Source organism: Myxocyprinus asiaticus, chromosome 14 (assembly GCF_019703515.2).
Source record: "Myxocyprinus asiaticus isolate MX2 ecotype Aquarium Trade chromosome 14, UBuf_Myxa_2, whole genome shotgun sequence".
NCBI lineage: Eukaryota > Metazoa > Chordata > Actinopteri > Cypriniformes > Catostomidae > Myxocyprinus > Myxocyprinus asiaticus.
Window position 1 is genome coordinate 2,351,096 of NC_059357.1, and position 26,221 is coordinate 2,377,316.

The 26,221-nt window shown below is 37.1% G+C and overlaps 1 protein-coding gene across 2 annotated transcripts in view; it reads left to right on the forward strand.

Moving 5' to 3' along the window:
• The first annotated feature begins 1,699 nt into the window (after positions 1 to 1,699).
• Positions 1,700 to 26,221, forward strand: part of LOC127452000 (RNA binding protein fox-1 homolog 3-like) — a 270,610-nt gene continuing 246,088 nt past the window's right edge. For both annotated transcript variants that reach the window (XM_051717118.1, XM_051717117.1), the window contains exon 1: positions 1,700 to 1,812. The gene's annotated coding sequence lies outside the window, so the exon portion shown is untranslated. The remainder of the gene's footprint in view (positions 1,813 to 26,221) is intronic.

Genomic DNA, 26,221 nt, shown 5'->3' on the forward strand with positions numbered 1-26,221 from the left:
CAAGAGTGTTGCTTGGCTGTTCTCGGTGGTTGTTAAGGTGTTGTTAAGGTTTTCATAGTGGTTCCAGGGATTTTCTAGGTGGTTTTCTAGGTGGTTTCTAGGTTGTTAGGGTGTTAAAAATATGTTTTGAGGTTTCTAGGGTGTTGCTAAGGTATTCTGAGTGGTTGCTGGGGTGTTCTGGGTGATTGTTAGGGTGTTGCTAAGGTGTTCTGAGTGGTTTCTAGTGTGTTGCTTGGGTGTTCTGGGTGGTTATTAGGGCACTTCTAAGGGGTTTTATGGTTTCTAGGGTGTTGCTGGGGTGTTTCGGGTGGTTGTAAGGGTGTTGCTAAGGTGTTCTGAGTGATTTCTAGAGTGTTTCTGGGGTGTTCTGAGGTTTTTAGTGTGCTGCTTGGGTGTTCTTGGTGGTTGTTAGGGTGTTGTTAAGCTGTTCTGAGTGGTTTCTGTTAGGGGTGCGCAATTAATTGCAATCACAATTTGTTTGTTATGTTGCACAGCCCTAGTTTCTAGGGTGTTGTTGGTATGTTCTGCATGGTTGTTAGGGCATTGCTAAGCTGTTCCGATTGGTTTCTAGGGTGTTGCCAAGGTGTTCTGAGTGCTTTCTAGGGCAGTGGTTCTCAGCCAGGGGGTCGGGACCCACTAGGGGGCCTCAGCACACTACCAGGGGGGCCTGAAGATCTCTTAAAATTATTTAACATATGATATATTATTATAATTTTAATATAATTATTATAATTCAACGTACTGAAAATGCTAAAAATGTAATAACTCCCTTTAACAGCTTGCTTTTTATGAAGAATATACAGTTCTAGACATTTCTGGAATCACAAAGCTTAAGGAAATATGTTATAATAGATATATCCTATAATATAAATATCTAATAGCCTACATAGGGGCCTTCAAATATTTTCTCCGACAATGGGGGACCTTGGAGTCAAAAAGGTTGAGAACCACTGTTCTAGGGCATTTCTGGGGTGTTCTGTGTTGTTGTTAGGTCATTGCTAAGCTGTTCTGAGTGGTTTCTAAGGTGTTGTTGGGCTGTTCTGGGTGGTTGTTAGGGTGTTGCTAAGGTGCTTGGATTGTTTACTTTTGTGGTACTAGGTGATTGCTCACTGCCTTAAGTCAACAGAGCACACAGTCAAGTCTCTAGGATATTCTGGTCTATAAATATGTGTGTGGCCTCTTTACAATGGATTCCTTCACCTGTTTTATCGTCTGCCAGTGTGAAACTCATAAGTCTGATCTCTTAGTGAGTAACAGCACAACTGTCCTCATGTCGGTAGCACAAAAAGTGCGGGACGAGTTACACACTGAAGTTTTGGGTGGAAAATATTAGTACTGCATGAGCAGTAGTGATGGTGATGATTAGCATACACCATTAATAAAATGTATTTCTCTCAGTATTACTCTCTTACACATGCGCTGGCTGTAAATGTATGTACACATTATAGAGAAGTACTATGGGAATTGGCATCTTCCCAAATGAAATTGTGTGTGTGTGTGTGTGTGTGTGTGTGTGTATGTGTGTGTGTGTGTGTGTGTGTGTGATAAGCAGGTAGGCGGACCTCATCTCAGTGCCATCAGATAGAGCTGAGCTTGTTTGTGTATATGTGTGTGTGTGTGTGTGGATTCTCCTCCTCCTCTCTCTCTCTCTCCAGTGTGCTCATTTTCTCTCTCTCTCTCCCTCACAGATGACTCTGACTGTATGTGTATCAGGAGCGAGTGACTGTGTCTCAGTTTGTGCTGTTGTTCAGCTGCTGTTGTGAGTCGATCGGATTGTTCAGAGGAATCACTGACACACTGAAGCAGCAGTCTGTGAGTATTCACATCTGTGTGTGTGTGTGTGTGTGTGTGTGTGTGTGTGTGTGTATACAGCTGAACACATGAACAGCATAGAAGAACAACAGAGTGTGTGTGTGTGTATACAGCTGAACACATGAACAGCGTAGAAGAACAACAGTGTGTGTGTGTGTGTGTGTGTGTGTGTATACAGCTGAACACATGAACAGCGTAGAAGAACAACAGAGTGTGTGTGTGTGTATACAGCTGAACACATGAACAGCGTAGAAGAACAACAGTGTGTGTGTGTGTGTGTGTGTGTGTGATAGAGTTGCCTGTTCAGAGTATTTTAAATCTTCATTCATAATATTTATGCTATTCTATTCTGCCCATTTCTACTCCTTCCCATTCTATTCTATTGCATTCTATGTTATATTCCATACAGTTTTTTTTTCCTATTATGCTCTATTATTTTCTGTACTGTATTGTTTTATTCTGTCATGTTCTTTTCTATTTTGTTCTATTCTGTTCAATTCTATTGTGTTATCATCCATACTATTCTGTATGGTTTTATTATATTTTGTTCTATTCTGTTCTATTCTAAACAATTATTTTCTGTTCTACTGTATTCTATTTTGTTTTCTTCCATACTGTTCTGTTTTATTCTATTATGCTGTATTATTTTCCATTGTATTCTATTCTGTATAGTTCTAGTCTGTTTTGTTCTGTTTTATTGTAAAGAATTCTATTCTGTTCTGTTCTATTGCATTTTGTTTTATCTTCCATACTGGTCTATTCTATTCTATTCTATTCTATTCTATTCTATTCTATTCTATTCTATTCTATTCTGTATGGTTCTATTCCATTGTGTTCTAACCTGAACAATTCTATTCTATTCTGTTCTATAGCATTTTATTTTATCTTCCATATTGTTTTATTCTATTCTGTATTGTTCAATTCTGTTCTATTCTAAACTTTTCTATTCTGTTCTGTTCTACTGTATTCTATTTTGTTTTCTTCCATACTGTTCTGTTTTATTCTATTATGCTGTATTATTTTCCATTGTATTCTATTCTGTATAATTCTAGTCTGTTTCATTCTACTCTATTGTAAAGAATTCTATTCTGTTCTGTTCTACTGCATTTTATTTTATCTTCCATATTTTTTATTCGATTCTGTTCTGTACTATTATGTTCCATCTAAAATATTCTATTCTATTCTATTTAATTCTGTTGTATTCAAAACAATTCTATTCTATTGTGTTCTGTTCTATTGCATTCTCTTTTGTTATTTTCCATTCTTTTCAGTTCTATTCTAAAATTCTTTATTCTATCCCATTCTATTCTATATGGTTCTATTCTATTTTGTTCAGTTCTGTTTATTTATTTGTTCTGTTCTTTTGCATTCTGTTTTATCTTCCATACTGTTCTGTTCTATTCTATTCTAGTCTGTACTTTTCAATTCTGTTGTATTCTAAACAATTCTATTGTATTTGGTTCTGTTATATTGCATTCTATTTTTCTATAATTCGTTCGGTCCTATTCTGTTCTATTCTATTCTGTTCTGTTCTGTTTTATTCTGTACAGTTCTATTTCATTTTTTATAACCTGAACAATTCTATTCTGTTCTGTTCTAGTTGAAGGGAGAATAAAATAGTTGGAATGAGAGATAGAGAGAGACCTCATGTCTCAGGGGTTGAGAGAAGATGAGTAGCTCAACCACAATGGAGAGAGAAGGAGAGAGAGAGAGAGAGAAAGAGAGAGAGAGAGAGAGAGAGAGAGAGAGAGGGATGTTTAGTAGTGTTGGTTAAGTTTGAGGAGTTGGCCATGTGTGTGTGTGTGTGTGTGTGTATAGTTCAGCAGCTGGAGTTTGATTTAACGCTGAGAGAAGTTCTGGCCAGTATTTCTTCATACTTGTTTGTTCATCAGGTTTGCATGTGCTGTTTCAGATACATAACAAAACAAAACACCACCAGATATAAAATATATCAACAGACTTTCTTTCTGACCACATAGCTGAACTAATTTTGTCATGATGTTCATGTCTTGCATTGAATTTATAATATCTTATGATAATGTTTGTTAATGTTCTGGCCAATCTCTCCCATATAATGGAATTGAATGGGGGAAAAAAAAGCACCAGTAGAGTATAATAAAAAGTAGTCCATACAACGTGTGCACTACATATTTGAAGTCTTCTGTGGTCATACAGTATTTTTGCGTCAGAGCTCTGAAATGAACTACAGAAATGGCACATCGATGGCTTTGACAGCAAACACCATTGCTTCTTGTGTGTCTTTGTCATTGATGTCAACGATGCCATACTGTATATGTTTTGAGAGCTACAGCAGAGCAAAAGGTTTTATTTTATTTTATTTGATATTTTATTTTATATATTTTATTATTATTATTATTTGTATTTTTTTATTTGATTTAAATATGACCTAGATATTCTTTCATGAGAGTGTTTGCGAGCTTTCGTGAGACGTTTTTACCGTTTGTCATTTTTTGCATGTTTCTTTGGCTTGATCACTTGATCAGAAAGCTCGTACTGATAGCTACGGTACGATGGTGTTGAAGTTCCCTCAGGTGTTGTATCTCATGGATTTTTCTGTGAACACATCCACAGATGGTACTTTGTCGTGTTTTAACATTTGGGATTTGACGAAACGACTGGTGTATGCTTCACGTATGCTCTTGTGGGGGATTGTTGATGATAAAAAGGCCTTCCAGAATTTGGAGAGTAAAGACGCAAAAGAAAGCTACATTATTCTAGTCACAGGAGAGCAGATCCCCCTGAGCTGCTGTATGCTGCTAAAACTACTCTCTCTCTCTCGTTCCTCACAGAAGAGTGAAAGTAGAGAGAGTTTAAAGTGATGCAGTGGGAACAGTGTGGGTGTACCAGTGAAGATAATTGTCATCGGAGCATACGCTGCTTGGCTGTACGCAGTTTGTGACAGTAAGTGTCAGGTTTCAGGGAGGAAAGTGTACAGAATGTTCACTTTTGAGACGTGTGCGGTGAGCTGACAGGGTGGTCTCATCTCTTACGAGATTAAGAGGGTTGTTCAACAGTAAATCATATGCTTGTATCTGAGACACCAATGTGAAGCCGAGGTCACAATGGCCAAAAGATGCATCTCAGTTCCCATACTTGTACTGCACACTAAAAGTATGTTATTTTTACTTTTGAGTATGTAGTAAGACAGTACTGCTGATGAGGCAACCACAGACCCCTTTGCTGCATTGCACGTAAACATTATTATCTAGCTAAAATCATTACATTTTTATGCTAGTTGAAATAAATTTGAAGCAATATTTAATGCAAACTTTTTATTTGCCTTAGCAATATAACATATTGTATTCTTTAATATGCAAACATGACCTGTATAAACATGGATTTTGCTGCTGTGTTATCAAGGTAACATTTCAGTTGAAGTTGTGATCCAAACATCATCTGAAGCCTGAAACTGAACTTTAAATAGGAAGTTTGGATTGAATGCACCATTGGATGCTCCCTTGCTCCCTATTTAGTGAATGACTTAACCTCCAGTGTGCTGTCTGTCTGCACTGGTCTCAGAACAGTTTGAAATGCACCTTATTTTCATCCTAACTCCATATAAAGCCTCTGAAAGCAAAATTGTTCAGCTTTTGGATGCATCCATTGATTCTCAATGTGATAATGCACAGACAGTAAATATAGGATATTTTAACTGAAGCTGAGCCTACAGTCCACATATGTGGTCGTCGTGTTTAATAGCGTGCTGTTTCGTGATAAATTGCTCAAATTAAAAAAATGGCATATCGGATGATACTAGAGACTCTGATCTTTTGGCTCAAACAGGTTTCAATGCAAAAACTTAATCAGGTTTCTCACCAGATGTAGTTATGTTGGCATTTCAACCAAAGACAAACTCCGCTGTGATCGGCACTATGTTGTTTGGTCACATGAATCTGTGCATTGAAAGTTTAACCCTTTACTGACAGCACAGAGTCTCCTGAACTGAGATCAGTCCGTTTAGATAAATTTAAATTATGCATTGCATATAGCGAAGCCAAAATACAACGTCCACGCACGTGGACGTGGGGTCGCACGAGGTTAAGTATTTAATTCCCTTCAATAATGTATTTAAGTATAGTTTTGTACCTTTGCATTTTTGCTTTCATGCAATTTAAATGTATGTTTTTAATGTTGTATATTTTCTACATTTATTAGCTGGTTTTGATGCATGGCTTAGAACTCTTTACAGGGTTCCCACAGTTGTGGAAAACCCGGAAATATCTGGGAGTTTAAAGCTGAAGTTTGTAACTTTCTAAATTTTAAAATACTTTAAAAGCCTGGTGACTCTAATGGCACAGAAGTTACTCACTTCAGCTTTCAAACTGTGTTTTCCAGGCCTGGAAGAGTCACGAAAATGAACAATATCTTAGAAGTCATGGAAATGCCTAGAGTGAATAATCATTTTTCTAGTTCTGCTCTAAAATAGTTTATCACCTAAATATTGCTCTTGGTTAGAGCTTATGTAAAGGAAAACTTGCTCGCATGCCAAAGTGATGCCCAATTTGTGAGCGAATCATTCTTTTGAGTCGGTTCTTTTCAGGTTATCGGTCAAAATGGTTCAAATGGATCAAAGTATGTACTTTTAAAGGTGTAGTACAAGTAGGTGAATCAGGACGCAGCCTGAGTCTTGGAAATTCATTGGTCAGAAATGGTGGGAACCCTGTCTTTATTTTTTTAATGACTATGGAGAAAATAAACGGGAAAAATAGACCACTAAAAAAATGTGCTCACTGTTTGCTCGTGGTAGAAATGTCTGATTCACTTAGGAACTGCTTTATCTTACTGACTAGCGTGCTAACACACTCACTTGGTGAGTACAACGGGCTGTTAATGTCAGACAGGTGCCACATGGCACGTGCCTAACACAATCTCATAAAGATAAAGATCACATTTGTGTGGTGAATACAGTGCTAACGGTGAGGTGTGCAGGAAACACGCTGGACGTCTGGAATCAGTTTGGATGTGGTCTGCTGGTGCTGGTATCACTTTCGTGATATGATCTCAAACGTCCATATTTTAGAGGTCATGGTGGAAAATGAAGACAAGGGCAAAACCCCTGACTACTCATTTCAGTGTGTTTTCTGGAAATATAATCTTCCCTTAAACGATTGTGTGAAGTGTCTGTTTTAATTTGTCAGCAGTTCTCGAGATATTCCTCTAGGTTGATTAGCTCATTCATTAGCTGTGAGTTGTTGATTTAAACGGATGTGAGGAGAGCAGATATGATGCAAGGCCAAACACAACACATAGACGTGAATCCCTCAAGAGTTGATTTGTTTCGGATTATTCGTGATCTTCATTTGAGCGATCCCAATGTTGATTCTTAAAATCCCAAGATCGATCTTTTACTTTTACTTTAAAGTTTACTTCAGTTTTGGTTGTTCTGATTATTATGTTGGCTTTGTTATTCTGCAGACATGGTTAGGACTGTATCTCCTCCTAGAGATTTCAAGCTGCATCCACTAAACATGGCGCAGACCTTCAGACTGTTCTGACTTGTGTTGCTCTGACTTATATAAATGATCAGAATTACAGCTTTCATACAGCGGGCTTTCTGTCTGTCTTTCTTTCTTTCCTTCTTTCTGTCTGTCTGTCTTTCTGTCTTTCTTACTTTCTGTCTGTCTGTCTTTCTTTGTCTTTCTGTCTGTCTTTCTTTCTGTATTTCTGTCTATCTTTCTGTCTTTCTTTCTTTCTTTCTGTCTTTCTGTCTTTCTTACTTTCTGTCTTTCTGTCTTTCTTACTTTCTGTCTGTCTTTCTGTCTGTCTGTCTTTCTGTCTTGCTGTCTATCTTTCTGTCTTTCTGTCTATCTTTCTGTCTATCTTTCTGTCTTTCTTACTTTCTGTCTGTCTTTCTGTCTTTCTTTCTTTGTCTGTCTTTCTGTCTGTCTATCTTTCTGTCTTTCTGTCTGTCTGTCTTTCTTACTTTCTGTCTGTCTTTCTGTCTGTCTGTCTTTCTTTCTGTCTTTCTTACTTTCTGTCTGTCTTTCTTTCTTACTTTCTGACTTTGTCTATCTTTCTGTCTTTCTTACTTTCTGTCTGTCTTTCTGTCTGTCTTTCTGTCTGTCTGTCTTTCTGTCTATCTTTCTGTCTTTCTTACTTTCTGTCTTTCTGTCTTTCTTACTTTCTGTCTGTCTTTCTTACTTTCTGTCTATCTTTCTGTCTTTCTTACTTTCTGTCTGTCTTTCTTTCTGTCTGTCTGTCTATCTTTCTTTCTTTCTGTCTGTCTGTCTTTCTGTCTGTCTTTTTGTCTGTCTTTCTGTCTGTCCATCTGTCTGTCTTTCTTTTTGTCTGTCTTTCTGTCTATCTGTCTGTCTTTCTGTCTTTCTGTCTTTCTTTCTTTCTGTCTTCCTGTCTGTCTATCTGTCTGTCTTTCTTTCTGTCTGTCTGTCTTTCTGTCTTTCTTTCTTTCTGTCTTCCTGTCTTTCTTTTTGTCTGTCTTTCGTTCTTTCTTTCTGTCTGTCTGTCTGTCTACCTGTTTCTTACTTTCTGTCTTTTTTTCTTTTTCTTTCTTTCTTTCTTTCTGTCTTCCTGTCTGTCTCCCTGTCTTTCATTCTTTCTGTCTGTCTGTCTGTCTGTCTTTCTGTCTTCCTGTCTGTCTTACATACCTCAGGTCTCTAAAGACCCTATACACTTTTGGTAATAAACCATTATAAAAAAATGTTGTTGCAATTTTGACATTTGTGTGTGTCACTATTTATAAGAGAAAGATTGAGGAAAAATAAAGAGGTTTTGGGCACAACTACAAAACATGGTGTCATGCAAAGAGTCAGGAGAGAGAGAAGTTAGTGAACCCAATAGCAGTTTTTAATGATGAAGAAGACAATATACCAATACAAAAACACAAGGCTTGATGAACAAAAGAACTACTTTGCTACAATGCTACTATGGACAAGACTAGACCAGGAATAACTAAACATGAAGGTATAAATAGGGGCACAAATGAAGGTAAAGGTAAAACAGCTGAACACAATGCTGGCGGACGGGTGTTTCTTGGGAAATGTAGTGCAGAAGGTGAATTCAAAATAAGAGACTCTAGAAGAAAGGGGAAAGAGTTAGTTAACCAAGTGGACAAAAGTGTCAGAGAAGAGCATGCTTGAGATGAAATATGAGACAAAACAAAGTAAAATCAAGGGAAATATCACTTGTGAGCAGAATAGTTTCATTGCGCGTCATTTCAAATCAAGCTGTAATTTTGACAAATTATGCAAAAAGTGTGAAAATATGATTTAATTGTGTGTATTTAGGATATATAAAATGTTAGCCATGAAATTAGCCTTTGCAAGACAAAGAAGTCTGTGATTTGTTTTTTTTTAAACGTTAAAAATGTCATTTCCATCAGCGTCATTTCCAGCACAGAATTCTGATAACCATAATACTGAATTTAAGATGTGCTGGAAGTGACACTGTGGTGGGAATTTTCATGACAAAAATGACATAAATCTCCTGTGATGCATATACACGCACTGTTATAAATGTACTTCAGCTGTCCATCCATCCGGTCAGTGTTTATAGACTGTCAGTACACATTCAGCCACACAAATATTGCTCATGTTTGTGGTGGCAGATTGTCAGGCCATATGTGTGTGTGTAACAAACATGGTCAGTGTTGGACAGGATTTGGTGTGTTTGTGGGAATTTGAATGCTTTATTTATAAATACTAGAAGCTGGCCAAATCACTGCTCCATCCGTACAGACTGCATTTCTGTATTTGTGAATGATTTCATCCCGTGGCATTGTTTTCTCATGTCCTGAGTTAACAGAGAAGGGTTGGGTTTGTCTCTTTGCCATTAACACTTCTGTGCATCAGAGTATATCCGGATAAACATCTGTCATGAACTTTAAATACGTCATATTCTGCACTTAAGATTTGTATTTTTTTCCTAAAGTCTACTTATAATGTTTGTCAAGGATGGTCCAAACTTATGTCATGTTGTTACAAACCCACATGACTTTATATCTTCTGTGGAACACAAAAGGAGATGTTTAGCAGAATGTCCACAATTCTCTTTTCCATACAATGAAAGTGATGGGATTTTCCAGACTTTAAGTATCGTTACACCTGCAGACAAAGAGTGCAAATGATCTTTTCTCCACTCAGTCATCTGCGCTCTGTTTTCATACAGCAATATTGAAGTCCTGCTGTTCACGGAGCCGTTTGACTGTTTGTCGGTTCTCGGTTACACTAAGCGTCTTTATGCGAGTGTGTGTTTGTCTCCTGCTGACGGTGGTTTTCTACCCCCCGTTGACCTCTTTTCATTCACACTGTAATGTTGTCAAACGCTCAAAGTCAGCAGGGACACGAACACATGGCCGGCGATTCATTACCGGCATGTTCTCATTTCATTCGGCACTAAAACTCAGTCCCTCTTGTGAACCGGATTACACATTAACCTTGTTTACACCTGTTTCTAGAAATTAATCAGAACTCATGTTTGGCAGAATCTCTTGTGAGGTTTGATTGGCTCTTGTCATTACTGGCTCATTTTTAGCTACACAAAGTTTTCCATCTTAAATTCTGTTTTATGCTAAATCTTTTGAACTCTGTAACTCTGATATAAAAAGTGACATGAAATGATTTTTTGCTAATCATTTTCCACTCTTACCTGTTTTAGGGTTAATATCTTTTACTTGATGGTTACACCACTTGACATTTTTTTAGGTCATTTAAGCCCTAACCATTTGTTAAAGGGATATTACAAACGACTAACAAGATGGAAAGTAATCTTGAGAATCCTCAACTGATTAATAAAACAGTATTTTGTTTGAAACACTTCGATTAGAGAAAGGGAAAGGGATTTAGTCAAGTGATCTTGTTGCTTTGACACTGTTAAGCTGGGCAGAACGTAAGTCGAGTCAACTTACTATATCAATTGATTATTTTTAAAAATGTAGAAATTTCAATTTCTTTCAACTTAAGAAGTTTGAGACGACAAAATCCTGTCCAAACTTTTAATTTTAAGTTATGTGGACTTAACCCCTTAAACTCTATAAAGGGGGGGGGGGCGCTATATTGTGAAAAAAGATTACATTTAAAACGTTAAATTCTCTATTTGCATAAGTCAGGCATATGAGGTATCATTTAAAAGCTTAGAATCTGAACTTGTCAGAGATCACCATCACTTCTGCATTTACGTTACTTAAAATAACAAAATAAGGCCTCAAAACATTCACGTTGAAAATTAGCGCCCCCTAGAGGTAATGCGGTAGAAATATTGATATGAAAATATAAGTCCTTGACATAGCACCTAAATGGACAAATTATATATCAAATGAAAGCTCTCATTCTCAGGAATGTGACTGTATCATTTATTTTGTTGCAACCTAATACCACAGTTCAAAAGATTTTCAAAAGAATCACAAAGTGAAATATAATTTCTGAAAGTCATCAAATACAAATGTCTCTTTTATCTGCTCTGATTACTGCTACTGTAAGTCCCAAATAGCCAAAAACTTTATATCTGATTTTACCTTAGGTAGATTTCTAAAAAATTAGCCATTGTTCACTTGTCTGTGAGCTTGCTTGGCTGAACAATCCAGTGTTATATCTTAGATGACAAGAACAAAATATGTCATCCAGAAGGAAAATCATGCAAAACAAATCATCATACAAATATGTTTTCAACTATTGATGTTTTGACTATTGAAATCATTGCAAAGGAGAGGATCTCAGCTTTCTAATGACTCCTAGATTGAGCTTCTAGTCCACTCAGAGGCCGAGATATTCAATGAGACAATGAGGGTGGTGCTTGAACTGAACATTAGACTGAATGTCTATGGACGAGCACGTCTGTGAGGAATAAAATGCGTTAGAGCGCCACCTACATTTCAGATCTGTATATTGTGATTTTTTATATATTATTTTTTCTAGTGCTTTCTGCCATCTAGTGGAATAAAATAAAACTTTTCAATTTGAGGTAGAGTGAACAGAACCAGAATTACATGTTTACAAAGTTACGACAACACACACACACACACACACACACACACACACACACACACACACACACACAGTATGTATAATCATAAGATTATACATACATACAATATTAATTATGAATAACTGGAGTCTTTTTGTTTTATTTGGGGGGTTCTCTGAAGAATTAGACCAATTGTTTTGCAATTAGTCCACAGTATGTGTGAATTGTGAGCTTTTAAATTTGAGTGTGAAAAATTGCGGACAGCAGCCCAAAAATGCACCAGAGTATAAGGGGTTAATATACATGAAGTCATGTTTAATTATATATATATATATATATATATATATATATATATATATATATATATATATATATATATAGCTCTTTTCACACATTGTTTTAATGCAGCTTTACAGAAAATCATATTGTAATGTCTGTAATCTAATAAATGTCACAAAGTCCCCAGTCCTCAGCTACATTGAAAAACATCCTTGAAAACCATGTCTTAATGTTTTTTATTTTTTATTTTAGCATTTAAGCCCAAATAACTTGAATATATTAACAACCTGCTTGTTTGTTTTCAGTATCATTAACAATCAACAAACATTGAGTTAAAAGATGAGCTCTGAACATCATCACACAAATTCTTTTAATAAGGGTGATGCTAAAAACAACAACAACAACATCACAAATAAAAAAACAGCAAAACAATAAGCCAATAACACTAACCACATCATTTATTCATGCCACAATGCAAATCAGAAACATTGTTCAGTATGTAATTAGTATTTCTTAGGAATAAAGATCCCGGATAAATGAGGCAGAGTTAGGTAATTCACCCAATGTAGTTTATTCAGCACGTTTTTTTTTTTTTTTTTAATGGAGGTGGCAAATGCGCTTGTTAACTCAAATTAAAAACAAGCTGATACAACTAAATGTCTATGTGATTTTTTTACAATGTACCTTGAAAATGTCCCGATAAACTGGAAGCTTTTAATTTTAGACGTTACTGCTTGGCACTTTTGGACATGGCAAAAATGGCACCATCTACTTAAACCAAAGTAGTGATCTATTGTGCATCAGTGTGTGTTTGTGTGTGTTATTATGACTGACAGATGGATAACATTAGATTGTGCCACACACATCTGTTGCATTCAGTTAATTCATCTCATTAGTGAGATGCTTGGATGAGGGACGCAAAGACGTGTGTGTGTGTGTGTGTGTGTGTGTGTGTGTGTGTGTGTGTGTGTGTGTGTGTGTGTGTGTATGTGTGCGCTGTGGGTAGCAGATTGCATCGCACACTTGCTTCCTGCGCAGGTCACAGGGTCACCTCGCATCAAGTGCGCCACAACATCCAGATCTGAAATTGACAACGATACACACTCATAATGACATGCACACACAAATGCACACATTTACATGTTTCACACATATGTACACACACCTATATATAGCCTACATGTACAGGTCCAAAAGTCTGAGATCACATTTAAAACAGAGAAAAGTTATGATGTTAAATGTAGAAAAAATATTTCAGATTCTGCACTATTTCTAAATCATAAATCAAATGTGAGTAAATTAGTGACACTGATCATGTCAACCTTTTGTACAGACGGTAAGATTTCTTTCCTTCTATTATATATACACGTATTTATAATGTCAAGAAATTGTCCTGCCCACCCCCCCCCCCCCCCCCCTTTACTCCAAAATCAAAATAAATTCTTCATATATAAAATAAAGCCTATTTTTACTATTGCCATGAGAGTTACTCACATTTTACCCCCAACTCTCATTACTGCAGCAGGATCAATGTCATTATATTATTTTCATAACTGCAACATGAAAAAAATATTTAAATATTATAAAGTATTTATACATCATAGTGTTACTTATTTGGTACTGCCTTCATTTTCGCTGATTTTAATATAAATTTGTTTACAAGAGCATATTTTTTTACCGTAATGCAGTAAAAAAAAAGAAAAAAAAAAGACTGTTATGGTAATAAAATACACCACTGAAAACAGTATGAACAGTAATTGTAAATCATCCAGATACATTACAGTAATGAGTATTGGGAATAATGTCACAATGCAAAAAAAATAAAAATAAAATAAAAATAAAAAATTTGTTTATTGTATTGATTTGGGGTTAAATATGACAGACAGACAGACAGACAGACAGACAGGCAGATAGATAGATAGATAGATAGATAGATAGACAGACAGACAGACAGGCAGATAGATAGATAGATAGATAGATAGATAGACAGACAGACAGACAGGCAGATAGATAGATAGATAGATAGATAGATAGATAGATAGACAGACAGATAGATAGATAGATAGATAGATAGATAGATAGATAGACAGACAGATAGATAGATAGATAGATAGATAGATAGATAGATAGATAGATAGACAGACAGACAGACAGGCAGATAGATAGATAGATAGATAGACAGACAGATGGATAGACAGACAGACAGACAGACAGACAGAGAGATAGATAGACAGACAGACAGACAGATGGATAGACAGACAGACAGATAGACAGACAGACGGATAGACAGACAGACAGACAGACAGACAGACAGACAGACAGACAGACAGACAGACAGATAGATAGATAGATAGATAGATGGATAGACAGACAGACAGACAGAGAGATAGATAGACAGACAGACAGACAGATAGAAAGATAGATAGATAGATAGATAGATAGATAGATAGATAGATAGATAGATAGATAGATAGAAAGTAATATACATTTATTTATTTAGCAGACGCTTTTATCCAAAGTGACTTACAAATGAGGTATATAGCAAAAGCGATTTGTCATAAGGAGTCAATAACGTTTAAAATTGCAAGTAGAGAGAGGAAGGTGATAGACATTGGGAAAAGAATGGAGTGAGAGTTTTTTGTTAGGAAGAAATAAGACGGTGCATTAGGAGGATTGGGTCAAGTGTTCCTGAAAGAGATGTGTCTTTAGATGTTTCTTGAAAGAAAAGAGGCGTGACGTGCATACTCTTGGGCTCGTTAAAGACCAATCGTGCCACCTTGTTCTGGATCAGTTGTATAGGTTTGACTGTACATGCAGGAAGTCCTGTCAGAAGAGCATTGTAGTAGTCCAGTCTAGATATGACAAGAGCCTGGACAAGAAGTTGTGTAGCATGCTCAGATAGGAAATGTCTGATCTTCCTAATGATATGCAGAGCAAATCTGCGTGATCGGGCTGTTCTTGTGACGTGGTCCGTGAAGATTTCTGGCTGTCCTGGATAGTTTGATTGTTGATGAGTCTAACTGAATGGTGAAGTTATGTTGTATAGCTGGGCTCGTTGGAACAATGGGAGGATCCGCCTTTGCCAGGTTGAGTTGGATGTGATGTTCTTTCATCCAATGCAAAATGTCTGCTAGGCAGGCTAAGATCGTTTAGCTACCAGAGTTATGGTAGAGTTATATGTCATCAACATAGCAATGATAGGAAACGCCATGCGCCTGAACAACAGATCCCAGTGATGTCATGTACTGTATAAGGAAAGAGTAGAGGTCCAAGCACTGAACCCTGAGGTACCCCGGTAGCTAGTCTGTGTGAATTGGACACCACTCCCTCTCAAAGACCCCATGAAGGACCTACCTTGAGTTAAGACTCAAACCGGCAGAGTGCAGTTCTTGTAATGCCCAGTATCGAGACGGTGGAAAGGATGATCTGTTTGCTAACCGTATTGAAAGCAGCAGACAGAATGAGAACAGATGAGACAGCCACAGAGCTTTTGAAGCCAGATTGGCTGCCTTCTAGCAGGTTGTTTTAGATAGACACGGACTTACACATACATATGAACAAGTACAGTATCCATGTGGATTTAGTTTAAAGAGTTAATGACCTTCACTCAAATATAGATGCTCATCAGGGAGTATTCTTTTGAATAATGAATGAGTTACCATTCAAACCCCCAGCAGATGGCCTTAGGACATGTTTGTGATTTCTACATATATGCATATATACATGTACATATTTATAACTGTCACAACTTTTGTTGCCATGCCAACCACTCCGTCAGCATGACAATTAGTGTACAGTGTATTTCTAAAAAACAGAATGGTAATGGGGTATTTTGATTTTGATGGCAAATTCATCAAGGCATTTCAGTGTATTGTACAACATCAGAGAAATTACTTTTGGTGAACTCCGCTTTAATCTCACACGTGAGCTCCAGCTGTCTGACAAAAAGTGAAAATCTTTCATTTTAAAAAATTTGAAAGGAATAGTTCAAAAATTACAATTCTGTCATTTACTCGTTGCACCAAAACCATATGACTTTCTTTTTCTATGGAACAGAAAAGGATGATTTTTTTTTTTAAATCTTCACATGTCTTTTTTGCCATGTAATGAAAGTGAACAGTGACTCCGGTGTATCAAGCTCCGCACAGTACAGTAAAAACACCATAAAACCACAGTTAAAGTATTTGATGCGACTCGTGCTATTTTACAAATCTTCTCAACCCATTCGATCACTTGTGATGATCAGACTGAAATTTGAGCGTGTCATGTGACCAAACGTAATGATGTTTTGACACAAGAACCAGTGAGCTGTTTACAAGTTGATAAATGATTTGATTTAATTTAATTTGATTTGAGAGTGCATAACAACTTAAATTTCGGTCTATAAGGTAAATTTAGTAACACATGCTATGCATGGGTGACTTTTCACAAATACTTTTAAGAATATGTCCTTGTGATATTACCTGTCATGAGTTTATTTTTAACCCCGTCAAAAAAAAATAAAAAATAAATAAGAATAATAATTTAAAAAAAATAATAAGAATAATTTAAATTGTTTTAATATATATATATATATATATATTGCATAAAGAAAATGACACCTACATTTAGGACCATTAAATTTTTTTTGCATTATTATTATTATTATTATATATATTTTTTGCATTATTTTCAGGACACAAAAGCACATTTTACCACCCAATTCTCATTACCATAAAGCATCTGAACATTTTACTTTTACTGTTCCTATTGTTTTCAGTGATGTTTCTCATTACCATAAGTCTTTTTTTTTTTTTTTTTTTTTTTGCATTACAGAACAAAGATTGCTGTTGTACAATTATTTTCTTAATTTAAATAAGCAAACCTTAAAGGCAGTGCCATGAGTACCACTATGATAATGTATAAATACTATACAATTTAAAGGTGCTTTAAGCAGGTATTCAAACATTTTAATTACTCCCTGAACGATATTAATGAAATAAGTGTACTGAGATATCTCACCGGTCTCTGTGACAGCTCTAGACTCTGTAAACAGGAAACAAAAATGTGTCCGTGGACAATGACACTTTCTGCCTGTCAATCGTTTTGCATGTTCTCATAGTATTGTAGTTGCAGCGAATTATTGAGGCTTAATGCCATTTTTATGGCATGTTGCTCATAACAGTTGTCAGTTGAGGGCGCTATTGTGCTTCTATTGTTTTTGACAACGGTTTCTGCTCATGTCGGTCTTAAGATCATTTGGTATCTCTGGAGTGTGAAGTTTTGGGGGGAAAGGGGGCGTGGCTAATTCAGCGGCTCATTTTAACAGCCTGTGGAAACGGCTCAAATCGCTTACAGCACCTTTAAATAATATCACATTTTTTCAAGTTGCCATCTTTTTTACAATCAGGTAAAATGTGCATAATTGTCATGAAAATAATCAGAGGATCTAAAAATATTATTATTTACTTTTTATTTTGGAGTAATATAGGATCAGGACATTTTCTTGAGATTCATCTTCAGTGGCCCCCAAAAATGTTTTGGTCACTTATATCAGTATCATTGTATTAGATACAGTACAGTACAGAACATACAGTATCACCTGGAATATGTCTTAATGAATTGTCTGTCTTTCATGGTAGAAAGACTGGAGACATGGCAAACATATCAACATCTGCTCAAACCAAAAATCATAATTTCTTTTGTTTGGGTGCAATTTATGCTGCGGTAACAAACCCTACAGCAAATATGCATTATACCATGGTTTTGTTTGTTTATTAGGGTTAGTTTTGTGCTGTTTTGTAACTTTGGTTTGAAAAGGTGATTTAAGGATTACACAATCAGGTGTTACAGAGAGATTTATATCATAGTGGAGCCATCTACTGGAATTACACAACAACTGCAGTCTGAATCAGAACCTCACAGTAGCTTGTTCAGTCCTGATCTTGTGGTGTTGGTCCTGAGACCCTTCAAGACCACATAAACATCACTTTAGTCTGGATCTGGTCCTCAAGTGGTCTAGTCTTGTTCTGGGTCTTGGAGGATCCAGTTAAAGTCTGTATCTTTTACTCTCTACCTCAAATTTAAAATAATTCTGTAGTTCATTATTATCATTATTGTTTTTTTCACTTATAATAACACAAAAGGGTCACACTTAATTTTACAGTCTCTGCTTAACCCAAAAAAGCAACATGGAAATCAAATGATAATACATGATACTTTCAATATGGTACTAAATGATTAGCATATTTATATATCATCGTATTTACGTAGCACTACAAGATGATGCCATCATGGTAGTTTCCAAAAATGTCGTATTACCCCAATACCAATCCTCACAGGAAAGGGTATAGAAATTAATGGGATAGTTCACCTAAGAAAAAAAATGTACTTCATATTTACTCATGCTCATGTTGTTCCAAACCCGTATGACTTTCTTTCTACTTTGGAAAACATAAGGAGAGGTTAGGCGGAATGTTCACGCTGCTGTTTTTCATACAATGAAAGTGGATGGTGACTAATTCTGTTGTGCTTCAAAAATGACAAAAAAGCACCAAAAATGGATCTAAAGTAGTCCGTATGACTCATGCACTATACTCCATAGTTTTGTGTGACTGAAATTTAGTCATTATTTACTGAGAACTGAAAAAAGTGTGCCTCACTTAAGAAAGAAAGTGAAATGGGTTTGGAACAACATGAGAATGAATTATGACTTTTGTGAGTGTGTGTAGGGGGGGGGGTGATCTTTTGGGGGGAAGATCAAAAGTGATCTTTTGGTGCTTAGTGATCTTTTATGACTTTCTATAAAATAAACCCCCTCCAGTTTCTCTCCATTAATGCCACACTGCCAATAGATGGCGCTAGAGTTCTCTCTCTCTCTCTGCCTCTCTCTCTCTCTCTCTCTCTCTCTCTGTTTGACAATTCTGGTTTCAATTCTGTTTCCTTTTACCAATTTCAGTTCCCTAACAGATTTACTGTTCTCAGTAGCATGTTACCAAATGATTCAGATTTTATTGTATTTGTTAATACACACATTTTAAGAGTGAACAGCCCTGAAAACTCCCTTCATGAAGAGATCTGTCTCACTCAACATGTCTTTCTCAATACGATGCCACAGAGAAGGAGTTCAGTATGTTTCTGTGTCCATACTTGGCTATAGTTAGGGGACAGAATTGTCTTCAGTAGTGAGCTAAATCTGACAAAAGCTCCCTTTGCAGATATTGGTCGAATCTTTTAAGTGACTGAATCATTCTCGTTCATCTCCACACACTGCCTCATATTTCTCGTTCACTGATGTCTCTCCCTTTCAAAGCCAGTGAGCTCTAGTTTGAAGTGCGAGACTGCTTTGGTAGCTTTTCATGCCTGTAAAGACTGACTATGAGCCAGTAGCATTCAAGTGCGGGCTGTGAAGGAGCATATCCTTGGTTTGACCCACTGAACAAATACGCCACTTTACTGAACTAGTAGTCGGAGTTTGAACTAGAAGAGACATCTCATTTGTCGATGAACTGAATGTGATGGTAAACTCGTTCACGAACGAAATGCATGAATCAGTCATCTTGTTCATGAACGAGGATCTGCTGACCGGCTGAAAGAGAGGGGCCGGATTCATTCTGAATAAAAGTAAGTGATGACCACACATTACAATGACATATGGACGTTATTGAAACTCATAATTATTTTGTAGGCTAGTATTGTTGTCTTTTTTTGCATAGCTTGATAAAAAGTTTTGCTCAGAAGTTCACAATATGATATATATGCTTTGTTGTCATTTGTGAGGAAACGTTTATGATGCTTAAATAATCTGCAGTGCTGAAGTCTCTTAGTTGATTTTAATAAAAAATAATTAGACTTGTTCCAGTCATGAATGACTCTGTGCTTTTGGTTCAAAGTAAATACTTGTTCAAAACATAAGACTTTTTTCTTGTCGCCATTTACAGGTGCAAAGGCGTAAGTTACAGAAATTGTCAATGAACGAATCAATGAACAAATCTGAATGAAACTTTTTGGTGAATGGAATTAAAAGAGTAAGTAGCTGGGATGAATCAGAATCCTGACCACAAACAAAACCTTTTTTTTTTCTTTCTAAAGTAAACTATAGCAGGTTTAAAAGAATAGTTCGCCCAAAAATTTTAATTCAGTAATTGTTTACTCACCCCTGTGTTGTTATAACTCTATATGAGTTTCTTTCTTTTTCTTAACACAAAGGGAGAAACTGTGAAAAATGTGCTCAGTGATGTCATACAATGGCAGTTTATGGTGACCACCTCTTCAAGCTTCAACTCCTCTAAAAACAGTTTTTGCTAGATAGACACTTTTAAATAAGGTGGAAATATGATATCACAGGTTGTGAAAAGGGTCTGCTAGGGTAACCCTAACCCAGCGTTATCCTCCTGAGACCCAAGCGAGACTTCTGTGTGCATTTTCCATATTCCTTTTTGATTTGCAACTAGTAGCACCTAATAAACATCCCAAAAAAAAAAAAAAAACATTTTTAGTGCAAATAGTTTTCCTAAAAATTGATGTCCACTGTGAAAGATCCCTTGTTATTCTGATGGAGGAAGCGGGGGCCGGGTAAACTGTCCATGTAAGTTTCTTTATTTTTAACACTTTTCAGTCTCACATTCAAAACACTGCTGCATGCATCTCTCTCTCTCTCTCATCTGGCGGTCTGGACTGCCCTTTTATCCCTCTCCAGCTCTCACTGCAACACAAAACAGCTGTAAGGGATAATTTCCCACAGGTGTCAATCCTTACCGCTCTTCCTCTCCTGTCCTTGCTCTCCGCAGATGTCACTCAGCCACGCCCCCATCTCCACATCCATATATGTGGACAGTGGGACTAAGCTGTGAGATTTAAAATAATACCAAGCTATAGAAAGTCAGAGACGTTACAGACATTACATCATAAATTAGCATAATTAATTCAGATTCAAAGTAATGTCCAGCATCATCCAATCACTGTCAACCATGTTAAAATAAAATGATACATTATAAATTCTGAATCTATGTACTGATTATCATTGTCACATGTCTGTCAAACATGTTGAGTGATCCAAACATCATCTGCAGCCTGAAACTGAACTTTTGATCAGATTTTAGGAGTGAATGCACTTAACTGCATAGAGAGATATGGGATGCTCCCTTGCTCCCTATTTAGTGAATGACTTAACCTCCAGTGTGCTGACTATCTGCACTGGTCTCAAAACAGTTTGAAATGCACCTTATTTTCATCCTAACTCCATATAAAGCCTCTGAAAGCAACAATTTTTTCAGCTTCAGATTGAACCCATTGATTCTCAGTGTGATAATGCACAGTAAATATAGGATTTCTTGTGCTAAAGTACACAAAAGTGTACATTGTGTTAAGCAGAGTACACATTTTTTTAAATGGCATATTGGATGAAACTAGAGACTAATCTTTTTACTCAAACAGTTTTCAGTGTAAAACTTAATGAGGTTTCTTACCAGATGTAGATTTGTTGGCGTTTCTCCCAAAGACAAACTCCGCTGTGATCAGCACCATGTTGTTTTGTCACATGACTCTGTACATCGAAAGTTTAACCCTTTACTGACAGCACAGAGTCTCCTGAACTGAGATCAGTCCGTTTAGATAAATTTAAATTATGCTTTGCGTATAGCGAAGCCAAAATACAACGTCCATGCATGTGTGCGTGGGGTTGCACAAGGTTAGAAGTTAATGGGACTGTATGTCACAGAATGTATGACTGATTTTTTCATTTCTTGGGTGAACTATCACTTTAAAGTTGTGTTAGCATAGATTCCTGCTGGTAGCGTGTGTTTTTGAGTGAGTTCACATTCAAGTGTAGTATAGTTATTATTAGTGCTGTTATTGATCAGTTTTCTGCATCGATCAGTGGTTGATCAGAACAATCAGTCATGATAACCTTCGAGGCAGCTGATTGCCAGCATCATGCAGACACATGCTACTATTTTTGTTTTTAAAGAGCTCACCCATCTGCTTTGCTCGCTGGTGTGTGTGTGTTTTCATAAATGTAGTATAGACTCTCAGCTCGCACATCAATACTGCAACCACTGCAGCCAGTGTCAGTGTTATTGTGTGTAAACCATCAGGAATCTCTCAACATGTGTACGTGAGGCAAACAAAACGAATAAACGAAACATTTACAGAAGTGTTCATTTTCACTTAAAAGTCAACATTCTCGAAACCAGTCAAGAATCGACTGGGACATGACCGCTTACAAGTCAACTAAATATTTACGAGCAGAGTCGTATATTATTATGTCTGTGAAATATTCAGAACTTCTGTTCACAAAGACTGTACACATTTTCTAAACACCCGTTCACGGGCCAACACTTCTGCGACACCTCTTTACCCACCTCTTAATGTCATGTAAAAACAAAATAAGCTTTGATTGGTCGCTTTACATGTCAATCAGATGGTCTCTTCCTGTCTAAGTGGGCGGTTCTTATGGAGAATATGTTGCAAAGTGGACCAGATGTGTTTTATTCACAACTTATAGTGTCTGTATGAGCCTCCAAACATCATGTATGACACACATGCAGATACTGCAGTGAATGATTCATTTACACAGAGTGTGTGTGTGGACAGAATCGATGCAGCCCGGCCGTGAATCTGCCCTTTATCACAGTAATATGATTCTCATCGATTAAACACTTTTTCATAATGCCACAACGCTTCATAGTTTCATGTGTCAACTCTGGAATCCACTTCCTGGTCTCAGAATGACGTTACTTTACCAACATTTTTGCTAAATGATTTTTTCGTGGCTCATTGTATGTATAACAAAAGAACACTAGAGGTGCAACAACAACAACGACTTTTATTCACTTTTACACAAATCACGAGTGAAACAGCTGGTTATCAGTTCATAAACACTTTTCACCCTGTTCCTCACACAATGCTATCTTATGACATCTAATCACTATTACTAAAGAGCATGACTCATTTTAATGTTTGCATTACATAATCAACTACATTTACAAGCTTGTTTGAGTGTGATTAAATTGTGCGGTAGCTCGACTGATAGAGTGTTGCACTTGCAATGTAAAGGTAGGGTTAGGTTAGGGTTAGGTTCTATTAGGGTTAGGGTACGAGTCCTGAAGAGCACACAAGTTGACACGTGAGCCGAAAGTTTCATAGAAGCAGCACAAAATGATGTGGTTGTGTTTTTCATCACACATTTGCTTTTTTTGACACTATCGGTTAGGTTTAGGTTTAAGGTTTAGGGTAGGGAGGCCAATTTTGTTGATTTAAAACACGATAGAGCATAAACCTTAAAAACCTCATCTGTTTTGGAGAACATTTAACTCGCATTTTGCGCAACACAGTGGACATTTCATTTTCGAATTTTTCTAAAATGTTGCCATAACATAATTTTCATGAGATCAGACTGTAAATATGTCACCTGTGATGAACTTCTGACAAGTTGCATCTTTCCAGAAGAGTGTGTGTTTGTGTGTGTGTGTTTGTGTGTGTGAGTGTGTGTTTATGAGTGTGTGTGTGTGTGTGTGTGTGTGTGTTTGTGTGTGTGAGTGGGTGTTTATGAGTGTGTGTGTGTGTGTGTGTGTGTGTGAGTGTGTGTGTGTGTGTGTGTGTGAGTGTGTGTGTGTGTGTGTGTGTGAGTGTGTGTTTGTGTGTGTGTGTGCAGGTTTTGCTATACTTGTGAGGACCAAGTATTGAGAATCAACCTGTTCTGTGAGGACATTTCTGGTTGTAAGGACCTTTTGGGTGGTCCTCACAAGGGAAATTGCATATTAAATGATGTTTTATTGAAAATGTAAAAATGCAGAAAGTTTTCTGTGAGGGTTAGGGTTAGGGGATAGAATCAATAGTGCATAAAGTATAAAAATCATTATGTCTATGGAGGGTCCTGACAAGTATAGCAAAACTAACATATGTTTGTGTGTGTGTGTGTGTGTGTGTGAGAGAGAGAGAGAGAGAGAGAGAGAGAGAGTGTGTGTGTGTGTGTGTGTGTGTGTGTGTGTGAGAGAGAGAGAGAGAGAGAGAGAGAGAGAGAGAGTGAGAGAGTGTTTGTGTGTGTGTGTGTGTGTGTGTGTGTGTGTGTGATAACTTGCAGTGACCTAATTTGATTTTGTGAAGTCAGTTGTTTAGAGCATTTCTTCAACTCCAGACAAATTTGGGGCATCTTGTTGTCATGTTTTGATTTCTGCGTCAATGTATTTTTAATCAGTTTGTGTGTGAGTGTGTGTGTGTGTGTGTGTGTGTGTGTATGTGTATGTGTGTGATGGATCCCTCACAGTGTGTTTCAGAGAAGTTGTGTTTCAAGAGAAAATCTTTGTTTTCAAAAGCAAAGACATGCGGCTTGTCGAGGAGATGTGTGTAATTTATTTGCAAAGTGATCAGACTTGCAAATTTTACAATTTAATAGATTTACAATGAAGGAGGGACCTGTGCCATATCTGGAGACCCTAACAACTGCATAACATTCATTCTCTCTCTCTCTCTCTCTCTCTCTCTCTCTCTCTCTCTGTGCGCATGTGCTGAGTGGGTGAGGAGTGTTGTGATTGTAAGAGTGTGTACTACTTTCTATAACTTTTTCTTATTGCTCTTTTTGTGTTTTTGGTTCTTTTTCTTTTTTTGTGATAGTTTAGTGAGTTTTTTTTAGTTAAGGTAGAAGTTTTTTGTTCGCCGTTACACCGAGGCATTTGCTTCAGGTGAGGTGTGTGAAGTTTGTCTACTGCAGGTGTAGAGGATCTGAACTCTCTCACATGGCGTCATGCTGTTAAGATTGCCTCAAACACCAGCATAGAGGAGTGCAGCTTGGCCGTCGGAGAAACTGTTGGTTACGCGAACATTATATCTGCGTCAAGAATGAACAACGTGATCGTGATTTTTCTGAAAACGGTGGAACTCGCGAACGCGCTGGTGGAAAGTGGCGTGGTGATTAATGGGACATTTAACCCTGTACTTCCCCTGTCAACACCATCCAAATGGGTAATACTGTCTAATGTACCTCCATTCATTAAAAATGAATTGTTGTCTGAGATGCTCTCACGTTATGGCAAGCTAGTGTCACCGATTAAAATGATTCAGATTAGCAGTAAATCCCCGTTGCTCAAGCATGTAATGTCATTTAGGCGACATGTATACATGATTCTGAAAGATAATAATGATGATCTGGATGTGAAGCTGAACTTTAAATATGACAATTTCAGCTATATAATTTATGCAACAACTCAGAATATGAAATGTTTTGGGTGTGGTGAAACTGGACATCTCATTCTTGCCTGTCCACAAAGACAGGAAACAAATGCAGTAAACTCTGTAGGAGAGGCAGAAAATGCAGGTGTATTAGTGGAGAATGTTCCAGCCTCTGCTTTAAGAGAGTCTGCCCAGTCTGCTGACTCTCAGGCCTTGGAAACTGAGACCACTGTGGGGTTGCAAAACCTCGATGTAATCACTGATGAGGTAGATATGGCTGAAATTGCCAGTGTAGTCACTAGTGACATTGAACAGAGCACTGTTGAAACTACTGACACCACTGTGGGGTTGCAAAACCTCGATGTAATCACTGCTGAGTTACATATGGATGAAAGTGTTAATGTAGTTGTTAGTGAAGTTGAGCAGTGCACTGTTCAATCTACTGACATCACAGAAAGCACAACTAGTTTAATTGCTGAAGGGGAAGTTGATGCAGAAAAGATGGCAGATGATGAAGTTTTTAAAACACCTCAGAAGAGAAGATTAAAGCAGCGACACACAGTTAGACAGGCTAAGAAAGGGGAGTTTTCAGAGTTAAAGTGAAAGAGATGTGTCTGAATGCAGTTTCTCAAACAGTCTGAACTCAATGGAGCCCTCTGGTAAAGTGTATGGGGTAGACAATATTAAGTTGTTTCTGAAAAGAAAAAGAATGCATGCAAAGTTCAAGTTGATGAACATTTTCCAGATGTGAAACAGTTTGTGGAGAAAGCGAGGCTTTTCAAGACTGAAGAACACTTCACTGATCAGGAAGGCTATCGGCTAAAGAAGATACATTTTGCAAAGATAAATGCCCTTTCCTAAGTAGCAGTATGGGAGAAATACGTGTAACATCCATAAATCTAAATGGAGCTAGGAAATGTATGAAAAGAGCTCAATTATTTGAGTTAACGAAACAGAGGAATTTAGATGTACTGTTTGCTCAAGAAACACATAGTGATGCTGTAGTTGAAGCCGACTGGTTCAGAGAGTTTGATGGGTTATCTGT